General features: G+C 36.7%; 1 protein-coding gene across 1 annotated transcript in view; it reads left to right on the forward strand.

Annotated features, from left to right (window-relative positions):
• bmpr2b (bone morphogenetic protein receptor, type II b (serine/threonine kinase)) overlaps positions 1-13643 on the forward strand; it is a 161720-nt gene that overhangs the window by 91289 nt on the left and 56788 nt on the right. The window lies entirely within an intron of this gene.

Raw genomic sequence — 13643 nt, forward strand, 5'->3', positions numbered from 1 at the left:
TGGAAAAGCTCCTTGAATGACTGTCAGTGTCAAAATAAACTTTGTAAACATACAGAATCATAATTTACTCTCTTGCTCACTCACTAATGCAAGGTAAAACATGCTGCATGATAGCACCTTTATGTAAACAACTGGCAGATTATAGCCACACGAGGAATGTACATATGAGTTGATTCCAACTATTTTCTCATTGCTCTGTTAAGAAATGGCATTCAGCATAGAAAAACCTTTAAATGTAAATCTTAAAGATTAAACAAATGTAAAGATTTTCATGGGGATTGAGCTCTGAAAACATCTTGCTTTCGATTTTATCCAACATAAAATAATAAATAAAACTTGTTTTGCTGTATTGTTACAGTAGGTGCAAATGGAAAGCAAGCTTTGTAAACTCCCATTTAATTTATGTACATGTTTGGCTTTGGCTTTGTGTGAAACAGAGCTGTTTTAGAAGAAGAAGTGCACATCTGCTAGTCCCGGACATTGTACTTCAGTGATTTTGTAAGCCGTACACCTGCTCAGTAAATGTGAAACGCTTTTCTCCTTTCAGAGGCACACACAGGTTCACGGCGCGCTTCATTTAGATGGACGGTGTGATCTCTCAGCTGAACACTGTGAACGGAGTGTGAGAAGCCTCTGATCGATCAGGCATAGATTAACCTTGGCAGCTGTTTTAATTGCAGAGGGGGAATGATGTCCCAGACGCACACACACACACACACCTCCTCTACCTCCTTTCACACCTCCTCCTATTCTTCCTCCAGGCCATAACTTTAAGTGGGTTTTCACATCTGCCTCTGGTTACGGTTCTCTATCGTCCTCTTTACTCGTCTTTATGTATAATGGCTGCTTAAATCTCATCTATTCACCCAAGCTTTCTAGGCTGCTCTAGTTTATGTTGCTCTTCGTTCCTCGCTCATTGTTCTTATTGATAAAAAGCCGGCAGCCTCCGGTGCATATTATTTTTAAGCACTACACCACGAGAGACTCTTTGTTCGAATGATTTTTCACAGTTTAAGGGATGTTGTTAGCTTTTCCGCATCAATCTAGGTTAGAACGGTGAGTTTCCAGCAACACATAATTAGTTTGTCCACACTAAATGCAAAAAATGCTGCAGTACGGCACAATACAACAGGCAGGGTGGGAGCGTGATTTATTGTGGTGGAGATATGCAGAATGGGATTTCATGGGGGGTGGAATTACCTCTGTTTGTTACACTTTGTCCTTAAAGGGATAGTTTGCTCAAAAATGACAATTCTGTCATGATCTACAACACATTGCACTTGTTCCAAAGCTTATATTGTGAACCAGTGTTATTGGTAACCGAGGAGTTGTATATATGACATTGTTTTCAACTGCACCAACCAAAAAATTAAGGGGGTTGGATGTTATGCGGGTAATTATAGTCTAATGCAGTGTTTCTTAACCACGTTCCTGGAGGACCACCAGCTCTGCACAAATTTCTCTGTCTTCTTAACCAAACACACCTGATTCTGATCATCAGCTCATTAGCAGAGATTGAAAGACCTGTAATGGGTGTGACAGACAAAGGAGACATACAAAACATGTAGTGTCGGTGGTCCTCCATCAACGTGGTTGAGAAACACTGGTCTAATGGTTAGAGAGTCGGGTAACACTTTAGACTAGGAACCAATTCTTACTATTAAATAGTGGCTTATTACCTCCCTATTATTAAGTAAGTGGCATGGTATCTACTTGCTAAGTGTGATGTCACGTGAAGTGGCTTTCGGGTCCAAGCGCTAAATCAAACTGGATAGTTAGACTCAACAAATGGTAACAATAAATGTTTACACAGCGATGTAACACTTTCGAAAAATCACGATCGCAATATATATATATATATATATATATATATATATATATATATATATATATATATATATATATATATATATATATATATATATATATATATCTGTGCCTAATATCCGATGGCCAGAAAATAATACATTTTTGATAAATTGTCAAAATAATGCTGTCTGTAATGCAGCAAGTCCAGAAACTGTTGTGTACACCATGATTTAATATAAAATTCACGTTAATGTGTGATATGACCAAAAAGTGGTCATTAACAAAAATTTTCTCAATTCCAAGGAGTAGCGGCTTGGACCTGCAAACAGTAATTCATACGTCATGACTTAACAAGTGAATGGTAGGGTATGGTATGGTTTGGATTACCACTATAATTGCACCACCTAAACTGCCATGACATTACCATAAGCGTAACACAAACCGACCCACAACACAGAGGTAATGGATGCTACCAATGAAACTGTGTTCTTGACCAGTTACTGACTTTTATGTATTGCAGGTTTGGTGTCGTAAATCCTGTCGTAGATGATTCTCTCAGACCAATAGGTGATCAGCACCGATCAGATTTATTTGTACATAAAAAGTGCATATTCTGCATGATATTATTCCACATCCCTAATCCTACCCAGTACCTACAGTAAACCCAACTACTACAGTAAGAACTATTAATTAGGAGTTTATTGAGCTAAAATTTTTAGTTAATGGTTTGTTAATAGCAAGTATTGTACCTTACACTCTCAGAAAAAAAGGTACACAGTGGTACAAATAATGTTCCTTGAGGAACAGTTTTGTACCTTTGTAAAAATTGTTCTTTATATGGTACAGAAAAGACCTCTAATGATACTGTTCGGTGCTTTTATGGTACAACTGAAATGAAGGTACTTAATTGTTCTCATAAAAATGGTACATAAGTGTTGAACAGCTCCTTCTTTATTACAATATCTATGAAAATAAACATGACTGGAAAGGCAAAGTAATTTTATGATTGATTTGCATTTTAAAACTTGAATCATCATTTAAAAGCATATCTTTAAAAAACTTATAAACATCAATTATTAAGTTCTATTTTACAAAACTACTGGTAAAAAGTTAAACTATAGATATTGTAACCTAAACATTTAAGGCATTTTAAAGAAATGTTTGGTAAGCATTTTGACACCTTTAAGGTACAAAGTGTCTTGTCACTATGGTGGTACCTCAGATTTGTAACTTTGATGAAGGTACAATATTGTATCTGCAGGTTTTCAAAACCAAAGGTACATTTTGGTTTCCCATGGTACTAATCATGTCCTTAAAGGTACAAACTACAATGGTACAAATTTGTTTTTTTGTCTTAAGGTACAATTTTGTCCCATAAAAAGGTACTGCCCCAGTGACGAGGGTTTGTACCTTCTTTGGTACAACATTGTACCATTTTTTCTGAGAGTGTAGAATAAAGTGTGACCGAGAGTTGGCCTTGTAACTTGCATCAGGTTTCAGGTTCACTTCTCAGTACTGGCAAAAATTCAATTAATGTACACATTAACAGCATTTTGGGGACCTGAAATTGAAAATGTCTTTCAAAGTCCAATTTTTTTAAGGACAAAACATTACTCAGCAAACAATTTTGTGTTTAATAGACATCTAAACATAGACAGGTTGGCTAAAACAAGGCTAAACTTGGGCTGTCAGTGAAAATCTCATAGACATCTAAGAATAGCCCAAAACTAGACTAGTCATCAAATAGACAGACTAGACAGACTTTTTATGTGTAGTCATTTATTTGTTTATTTTGTTTATTTGATGACTAGTCAAGTTCTGGCCTATTCCTATACGTCTATAAGATTTTCACTGACAAATTCAAATTTAGCCATGTTTTAGCCAAGATGACTATGTTTAGACGTCTATTAGACATCTTTTAAAAGCAAAAAATACTTGCTGGGTATTGTTTCTGTGTCTACAAAAGTGCAGTTTTGTGAAAACTTTGACATTGTACACATTCTGTGTATGAGTGCAGTGCTTCACTACAAAGTGACCACTACTGAATCTAAATGTAGCAATAATAAGTATTTAAAGTTCAGGAAATAAGTATTCCAAGGACGAACAATGCAAAGACTAGGGAACACTGCAATGAGAACACCAGACAAAGAACACGAGTAGTGAGACATATGCGACACAATAAAGCCGATTACAACATGGCAGGCCAACACAAAAGTTCCTAGACAAACCAGGAGACTTATTCAACCCAGGCTCATTCTTAAAACGTACCCCATATACATTTCTGGAGAGTGCCAAAAACGTTCCAGCCGTTTTTGTTTTTGCGAAACCACCAGAGGCTGCTGTGTACATTTTTGACATCTCAATTTTCTCTCATGAGTGCCATTCATGCCTACTGTTCTCGTGTAAAGCCGTTGTCGACTGACTGATCGACTGACCCACCCTCCTCCTTCCCTAAACCCAGCCAATAGGGTTTTCAAAAGCACAGATTGACCCGCCCACCCACTTTCCTAAACCCAATGACAGTTTTAAAAAGCAATCCAAAAAAATAAAAGCCCTCGCCTGATTTTACTCTGCCATATATTTTACTTGTTTTTACCCTTCCCAGGACTAACCAATGAACCCCCAGTGCTGGGAAACACCCATACATGTTCTCATTCACACACTATGGCTACTTTTGTTTTTTCAATTCACCCATACCATTAATCTTTGGACTGTGTAGGAAACCCACATAGATACAGGAGAATATGCGAAGTTCTCACATAAAGGCCTCCTGGCCCATCCGTGTCTTGAACCAGCAACCTTCTTGCTGTGAGGCAACCATGCTAACCCACTGAGCCATCTGATCAACCAGACTTTATCCAAGTAATCTCCAAAGTCTGGCTCTGCAAGTCTTCGTTCATCTAATCCGCCCTTAAAGGCATAGTTGACCCAGAATTGCAAAAAAAATCTGTCATCATTTATTCATCATCATGCTGCTCCAAACCTGGATGAGCTGGATGAGAACACAAAAGAAAAAAATAAATAAAATCATGCAGAATTTGAAGGGACATAAGAGTGTGTAAATAATGAGGGATATGAAAAATGTGTAAAGGATGACACCGTTTTTGTTTTTGGGTAAACTGTCTGTTTAAATGTGGTAAAATCAAAGCCTCGTCTGTCTCATCTATAAAGATGTCGAGTTTTTCCGCTCTATTTGAGCCATTAGAGCATGTTTGTGTTCAATGGAGGTGCGTATGAGTAAATGTTGAGGCAGAAATCATGCTAATTTTTGTTTGTGCATCTGTGGACACGTGGGCGACACAGACTGTGCGGAGGTGAGACGAGATGGCCAAATGCCCACTGACGGGTCACAAGCCATCACCTCAGTTCTTCAGCTGGACTCTGGTCTTCATCCGCAGATTTGTGCTGCTTGACTTTGAGCAGTTGTTTTTGCGTGTGTGTATTGAATATCTGCCCCTGGGACTAACAAATGAAGTGAATTAGTATTGAACTTCTCTGCATGATGGAAAATTAGTAAGATAAAGTGTCCTGGTTTCTCTCGCCAAGATGCTTGTAAGGACTAGAAACATATTCGGTTCAAGTGCGTCAATATAGGCGTAAATGTTTTGCCAAGTGCGCAGTGCTGTTCTACATACTTGACATGCATTCTTGCGTTACTGTGATAACAAACATTAGGAGTCAGATTACCTTCAAATGTCTGTAGCATTAAATCACAAATATTATTGAATTCTAGGTCCAATCTGAAGCCATATATGGTAAAAGTGCAAAATTTAAACCAGTTTCATTATGTATTATGTATTCCATTATTTATTATCAGCACAGACTTTCTTTAAAAATATTAAATACATTTTTTTTAGAAGTTTTTTGTTTACCGTGAGGCAGAATTTATTTGCTCAAAAATACAGTAAACAGTAGCCTACTATTACGGAATAATATTTCGAAATAGTCATTTAGCAGAGTGACTGTGCACATATTTGCAGTACAAACTCATTCATTCTGAAAACGTAGCCCTATTTACATTTCTGGAGATCATGAATTATGTAGCCAGAAGTACGTATGGCTGCATTTCATCTTTAAAACGAACGCTACGAGTGGTATGACACCGTTCCTTTTTTGCGCTAGCAGCTGACCACTTACTGTACCGCCATATGGACAGCTTTCCTGCTGTTATCTGTTAGTCCAGTAGCTCGCAGTGTATGTCGGTGAATTTGAGATGCAGAGAGGAGTTGTCCGCGATGATGGGGTTCAAGTTTGGTGAAGAATGGTTCCAGAAAGCAAGTAAGACAAATCAGAAGCCAAAAAATTAAACAAACAAGTAAATAACAGGGTGAGAATGTGGTAAAATTTGAAAAATTAGAAAAATTTGAAAGATTTTTCTATATTGCTTTTCAAAACATTTTCAGTTTGGTTTAGGGAAGTGGGTGGGCGCTGGTCAATCTGTGCTTTTTAAAACACTATCGGTTGGGTTTAGGGAAGGGGGTGGCTTGGGGGAATCGGTCGGTCGGTCAGTCAGTAGACAGTGTCCTCTGATGGATTTACGCAAGAACAGCAGCTGCAAATGGCACTTGCGAGAGAAATTTAAGATCTTAAAAAAGCATACACAGCGGCATCTGGTGAATTCACGAAAACAAAAACTGCAAAAAACATACCTCCTGGGACATATTTGCCGCTCTCCAAAAATGTATATAGAGCTACTTTTTCAGAACGAACCTGGGTTGACAAACACAGTTTTAACTACTGCACCAAAAAATGTAAATAAACAAAACAAACAAAGAGAACAATGATACTAATGATTGCTTCTAAATATTCCCGGCAGACACCGGATGTCACACAGACGTAAAATAGACGTTGGACTCCAACGTCAGACTAACTTTGAATTCTTTTTTATATAAAAATTGGGTTGACGTCAGAACCCAACATCAGTTTGAGGTCAGTCTTCAACGTCAAGATGAATTTTAGTTAGTTCACGACACAAAATAAAATCAAAAAATAAAATAAAATTTAAACGTGCTGTACTGTTGTGCTACGTACTGATGTTAGACTGATGTTGTATAGATGTCATATCATGACGTTAAAATGATGTTGGAGTTTAATAGTTAATGCCACAGCCTAAAACTAACTAAATATAAATGCCAGATGACATCGGTATTAGATGTCAGCTGACATTGGTATTAGACAGCAAATTGACATAAAATTTTGGTCACCTGACGTCTCAACCAAAATAGAACTTAAGATTAACAGCTAATGATGTTAGCTTTTGACTTTGTATGGACGTTACGTTATGACATTAAAGTGTCTTTGAACTTTAGTTAGGTAATTAAAAAAACATAAAACCAACCAAAGATAAACGTATACTGATGTTAGACTTTGTCATGACGTTAAGATGTTGGATTTTAGTTAGTTAATGCCACAACCTAAAATCAACCAAATATTAACGCCAGATGACGTTGGTATTAGATGTCAGCTGATGTCGGTATTAGACAGCAAATTGAAATAAAATTTTGGTCACCTGACATCGCAAGCAAAATAGTACTAAAGATCAACGTTATATGACGTTATATGCCTTCTGGGTTTATCTCATTGTCTGCAACTTTTTTGCTGATGTCAAAATGAGGATGCTTTATATTCATTTTTCTCCTCACTGAACACAATATCTCCTAAACCATGACTTTAATACGTTATTAAACTGTCATTTTTGTGTAATATCGCACCCCAAGTCCTGAATCTCTTATAACACTATTGGCTCTTTTCACGAGTTCACACTTGCAATAGTTTCAGAATAAAGCGTATTTGGCGTGCTGTCCGGGGAGAGGGCTCTGAGCTCGGGGAAGACACCCAAACTCGAGTTATTCCTCTTATCAGGAAACAAAGAGGAATAGGGATTCGAGCGAAGTATCTAGCCTGGCCCCAGAATGCTCCCCCCGGGATTGTAATGCTTAAGAGGTGAGGTGACGGGGTGGTGGAGGGATGCTAAAGTCTTAAGATGCTGCAGGTAAGACAGCTTTGGTATATATAGGGGTTTGGTCAAGAACTGATTGGATAATAGAATAATTGTCAATGACGTATTTGATACTGAAACTTCTGCGCGTGCTCCTCCCGAAATTTGTTTAGAAAACATCACTTAAAAGTTTCCAAATTGAGTGTCACCATTTCTACCTGCTGTCATAGTAATATCTAACTAGTAAGCATCAGTATAAACATATTGAAGGTTTAACTAACTTACTTAGCAAGATTCTCTTTAAACTGTTGCTGTACTGCAGTATTCTGACAGAGACTGCAGCATCCATCACAGCAGTACTGAGAACACAGCAGAGTTATTTGGCCTTTTTCTTGAATTTTGACATGTTTCAGAGTGTGTGACATGTAAATTAAGCATGCACAGCTAGATGTGGTTTTGATTGTGTTTGTGGCCTAAAGCCTGGCTCACACTCAGCGTTTTAAAAGGTGAGCGCACATCAGAAGATAATCAGAATCCTCCTTTTTTCCCTTTTCTGACAATTATAGGTAATGTCCCGATTATCTTGGTGGTTCTAAAGATTATCTTATTTGATTTTCCTGTGGTGTGAGGTGTGTTAAGTGTGACTTAATCAGCTATGAAGAACATCGGATGCCCTCTGATCACGAACTGTAAATATTCCACATTGAATATTTGAGATCAGAAATCCTGATGTGTGGGGGAATTCATATATATAGATGTAAATATATATAATATATTGTAATATGTAATATATATATAGAGTCAGAAAGCTGACAGAAGACAGAATTATAGCAAACACAGTCATGGTGCAGGACAAAGTGAAATGGATTTGGACAGCCAGTAATAGAAGATCAGCTTGTCGATTTGTGGCAACAACATGACTGTTATTCTCTCATTCCTTTTCTTTCAGCTTAGTCCTTTATTAATCAGTGGTCGCCAAAGCGAAATGAACCGCCAACTAAAGTAAGGACAACAGTAATAATAACTGACAACAACAATAATAATAAATCACAAGTACTACTACTACTACAGAAAGTTACTAATATTACAACTACTACTGCTGCTACTACAGCCACAATCACGACTACTACTAAAATGTCTACTACTACTGATACTACTACAACAATGAATACTACTACTGATACTGCTACGTCTACTACAACTGTTACTAATAACATCTACTAGTAGTACAACCTCTACTACAACTGATACTACTACAACAATGTCTACTACTACTACAGCTGATACTACAGCAATCACTGCTACTACAACATCCACATCGACAACATCTACTACTTTTGATACTACTACACCGACTACTACTACTACTACAACAACAACACCTTTACTACTTCTGAGACTACTATACCAACAACATCGACTGCTACAGAGACTACTACAACTACTACTTCAACAATCCCAACTATAACTACAACCGTTACTACTACAATGACTACTACTACTACTTCTACTACTACTACAACAACTACAGCAACCTGAATAATGACAATGGTAGAAATGCTTATAATAATGACAATGCGGGGATAACAGGAGGACAGTAATGATAATAATGGTAACAAAAGTAATACTAGTAATGATAATAGTGAGGAGATGAGGGGAGGTTGGGAAATTGGGAGGAGGGCAAATAATAATAATAATAATAATAATAATAATAATAATAATAATAATAATAATAATAATAATAATAATAATAGTAAGTAGCAGTGGCGCAGTAGCTAGTGCTGTCGCCTCACATAAAGAAGGTCGCTGGTTCGAGTCCCGACTGGGCCAGTTGGCATTTCTGTGTGGAGTTTTCATGTTCTCCCTGCATTCGCGTGGGTTTCCTCCGGATGCTCCAGTTTCCCCCACAGTCCAAAGACATGCGGTACAGGTGAATTGGGTAGGCTAATCTATCCGTAGTGTATGTGTGAATAAGTGTGTATGTGTTTCCCATTGATGGGTTGCAGCTGCATAAAACAAATGCTGGATAAGTTAGCGGTTCATTCTGCTGTGGCGACCCCAGATTAATAAAGGGACCAAACCGAAAAGAAAATGAATGAATGAATAGTAAGTAGAAGAAGAGGGAATAGAAGAAGATAAAAAAAAAACAGGAAAGAAAGGGAAAGAGTAGAAGACAAGTAGAAAAATAAAGTGCTGCAAACAAAACAATGAGAATAATAAGAATTACTATAATAATGATACATTACTACTACAAACTACATTACTATAATAATGATAATATACGAATAATAAAAACCCAAAGTAAAGAATAATATTAAAAAGAAGAATTTAATTAACAATATGATTAATTAATAATAATAATAATAATAATAATAATAATGATAATAATAATAATAATAATAATAATAATAATAATAATAATAATAATAATAATAATAATAATAATAATAAAAGATCAAGAGGTGGGCAGAAAAACGCCATAACTACAATACTATTTGTTTTTTGTTGTTTATGTTGATGTTTATATTTGTATGATCCCAAGTTGTGTACCTTTTTGCATATTCTAATAATAAATAAATAAATAAATAAATAAATAAATAAATAAATAAATTTTCCTCAAATGAAGTTCTGTAGTGTCTGTCAGTACTTTTTTCTAGTTATGAGTAAAATTAAGGCTACAGATTGTTTATGTTTGCTGTGAGGTATCATACCAGAATGCGAGTTACTGAACATCACGAAATTAAAGTTTGTGTGAAGTCAACATTTACAATGCTTATGTTGCCAGTCTTTCCCAGTGATGCTGGATAAGTTGGCAGTTCATTCCACCAAGATAGTTGAAAATAATCAAATTTAACCTTGTTCTAATGGATTGGCCAGAAATGTCTATGATTTTATTTTATTTTATTTTATTTTATTTTATTTTATTTTATTTTATTTTATTTTATTTTATTTTCGGCTTAGTCCCTTTATTAATCAGGGGTCGCCATAGTGGAATGAACCGGCAACTTATCCAGCATATGTTTTATGCAGCGGATGCCCTTCCAGCTGCAACCCATCACTGGGAAAAACCCATACACTCTTGCATTCTCACACAAACAGTGGTGGAGCCAGAGAAGAAAATGAATGAATAAGTGTTGCCAGTCCACATTGTTATTCTGTTAATTTGCAGGAAAAAACGTTGTTTTGGTAATCTTCGATCAAAATATGGCCATTTGCTTTCGTGTTTTGAGTGGTGGTCCACTAAGATTGACGTAAAAAGACTACTTCCGCCACAATGTTCTTAGCCACGCCCCTTTTACCGTTAGTTTGCTACAAGGGAATGATGCACAACAAGAAAACCCCATTCCCTACTCAGTATTCAGTTTCAGTTGGAAGCACATCAGTATACTGAAAAAAAGTCTCTGCAACTTCCGGTTGACTTTAAAATTCCAAATGAATCTTGTGTGAGTTTCTGAGTTTGGTGCGTCTTAATTGTAGTTCAGTCTGACATTATGACAACTGAGATCTTACATGATGTTTGGTGATGGTTGTACAGTCTGACAAGCTACAGTCATAAAGGATTATTAAAAATTGCACAGTGTGAGCCAGACTATGTATACAATATAAAGCGCACATGAATAGTGTACATGTGACAGCGGCCGAACAGAAGGAGGTGCTCTCTTTGTGTGTTTTTTGTCACACTAGTTCAGCTGGAGGTATGTGGCAGGTGCTGTAATTGATTGGACTGTTACGGGGACCGTTGCAGTGGTGCTAGGCTGAGATGGGCCGCCTGTGTCTGATTCATGGCCATGTCAGCAGTCTCTCCGCTTGGGACCCCAGATGTGCTCCTCCATGACAGGGGTCACAGGGGTCAACAGATCTGAGGTCGCAGGGTTCACGGTCACAGACGCGCAATCTGCTGTGAGAAACCTGAGCCCGGTCCACATCAGTCCACAGATGTCTAGACACTCAACAGACCTGTCGACTGATCCAAACCAGGAACCCTTTTTAATTTAAGACCAAAACACTTGTAATGGTCTGACACATTTCTTTTTACAGATGATGTTTATGTTGGAAAGTAAGGTTGTGCTGGAGTTTATCATTTCAGATAAAAACTGATCTTTTGAATATTTTATCCTAATTATTTATATTTTGTCTTAATTATTTAAATGATTCAGTTGAACCACTTTAAAACGGCATTAAAATTGTAGTTTGACCAGTTTTGCTGATGTTCTTTTTAAATTATGATGCAGACTTTCTCCCCAAACAACTGATTTAGGACTTGGAGATTGGGGATTTTGGTTGAGAATGTCTGCTTCATTCAAACATTCATTTTCTTTCAGCTTAGTCTATTTATCAGGGGTCGTAACAGCGAAATGAACCTCCAACTATTCCAGCACATGTTTTACGCAGCGGATGCCCTTTCAGCTGCAACCCAATACTGGGAAACACCCATACACTCTCATTCACACACACCAGTTTAGTTTATTTAATTCACTTATAGCCAGGGGCGGACTTAACCAATAAGCAAGGTAAGCAGCCGCTTAGGGCCCCGGGGAAATTAGGGGGCCCTGACCAATGCCAAGAATTGCCTAAATGAATCATATAGCTAATTCATAATTTTTTTTTTATCTTATGTTGTAAAATATGTCTATAACCATTAAGATTTTAATGTTATTACTTCTTTTCAAAACCTCTCTTGAATAGTGGAATGTTCCTTCCATACTGCGCATGCAAATAATAAAATCTAATCACAAATATGGCTTACTGTACATATAGTTAGTTTGTGAACTTGTTTTTTTTATTTAATTTTACATTAGGACAATAAAGGTTCCACTGAATTTTTTTTTAACATGCAGTTTTTTTCCCCCAAAAAAACACAAATCTACAGAGAAAAAAAAAATCTATCTTTAGAGAAAGAGAATGTTTCAAGTTTCAATGCAAGGGCCCCATACCTGGAATTGCTTAGGGCTCTCAAAAAAGTCTGCCACTGCTTTTAAACAGAGCACCCGTAGGAAAACGAACAAGGAGAGAACATGTAAACTCCTCACAGAAATGCCAACTGGCCCAGCCGGGACCTTCCTGCTGTGAGATGACAGTGCTAACCACTGAACCACCCCATCTGCTTCATAATTCAGTATTAAAAGCTATATTTGTGGTCAAACATGTTGCATTGTGGTGGAATTCCAAATGGAAGTGGATCAGAGGGTCAGACCTCGAGATGTTGAATTTGTTTTGAATTTAGTGCCACATCAGAATGAATGCAAAAAAAAAATCTTTTATCTTACCACCACTAGAAGCTCTTCTAAATAGCAGTGAAAGCTTTTAGCTTAGAGTTTTTTTTCCTAAAACCTGTTCACAAAAGTTGCAGATTAACTTTTATTAAGGAATAGAGAGATCTCCAGGTGCAGTTTGACATTGTTACATCAGAATTTAATTCATAAAAAACATTTTATAGATGCAAAATTATGGTGCCATATTCAACATTTAAAACTATTAATTGGCTTTTTTATGTGTCTTTACCATAACTTAACATACTGCATGGGAATACCTCTCCGATTAAGGCAAAACATTTTTGAAAACGCATTGTGGTCAGATGTTTAAAAAAAAAAAAAAACATTTTTCCAAGGTTGAATGTTATCGACAGCCATTTTAGATTTAGGAGTCATTTTCACTACTTTCACTGATTTAGGAGCTAGTTTTGGCACTAATTCTCTTTTGTGAATTACTCAACAGTTTAAGAGCTCTACATTTTAATAAAAAAGGGAGAAAATCTTAAAAATTAAAAGCTGCTTTAGCCCTAAGATATTTAAGATTCTTTTCTGGCAGTGTAAACATAGCTTAAATAACTCGTTTTGCATAATGCGCCATTTTGGTAAATGGTTCATGATTCATACATACTGTATATTCTTTGTAA

The sequence above is a fragment of the Danio aesculapii genome, chromosome 9 (genome assembly GCF_903798145.1).
Source record: "Danio aesculapii chromosome 9, fDanAes4.1, whole genome shotgun sequence".
NCBI lineage: Eukaryota > Metazoa > Chordata > Actinopteri > Cypriniformes > Danionidae > Danio > Danio aesculapii.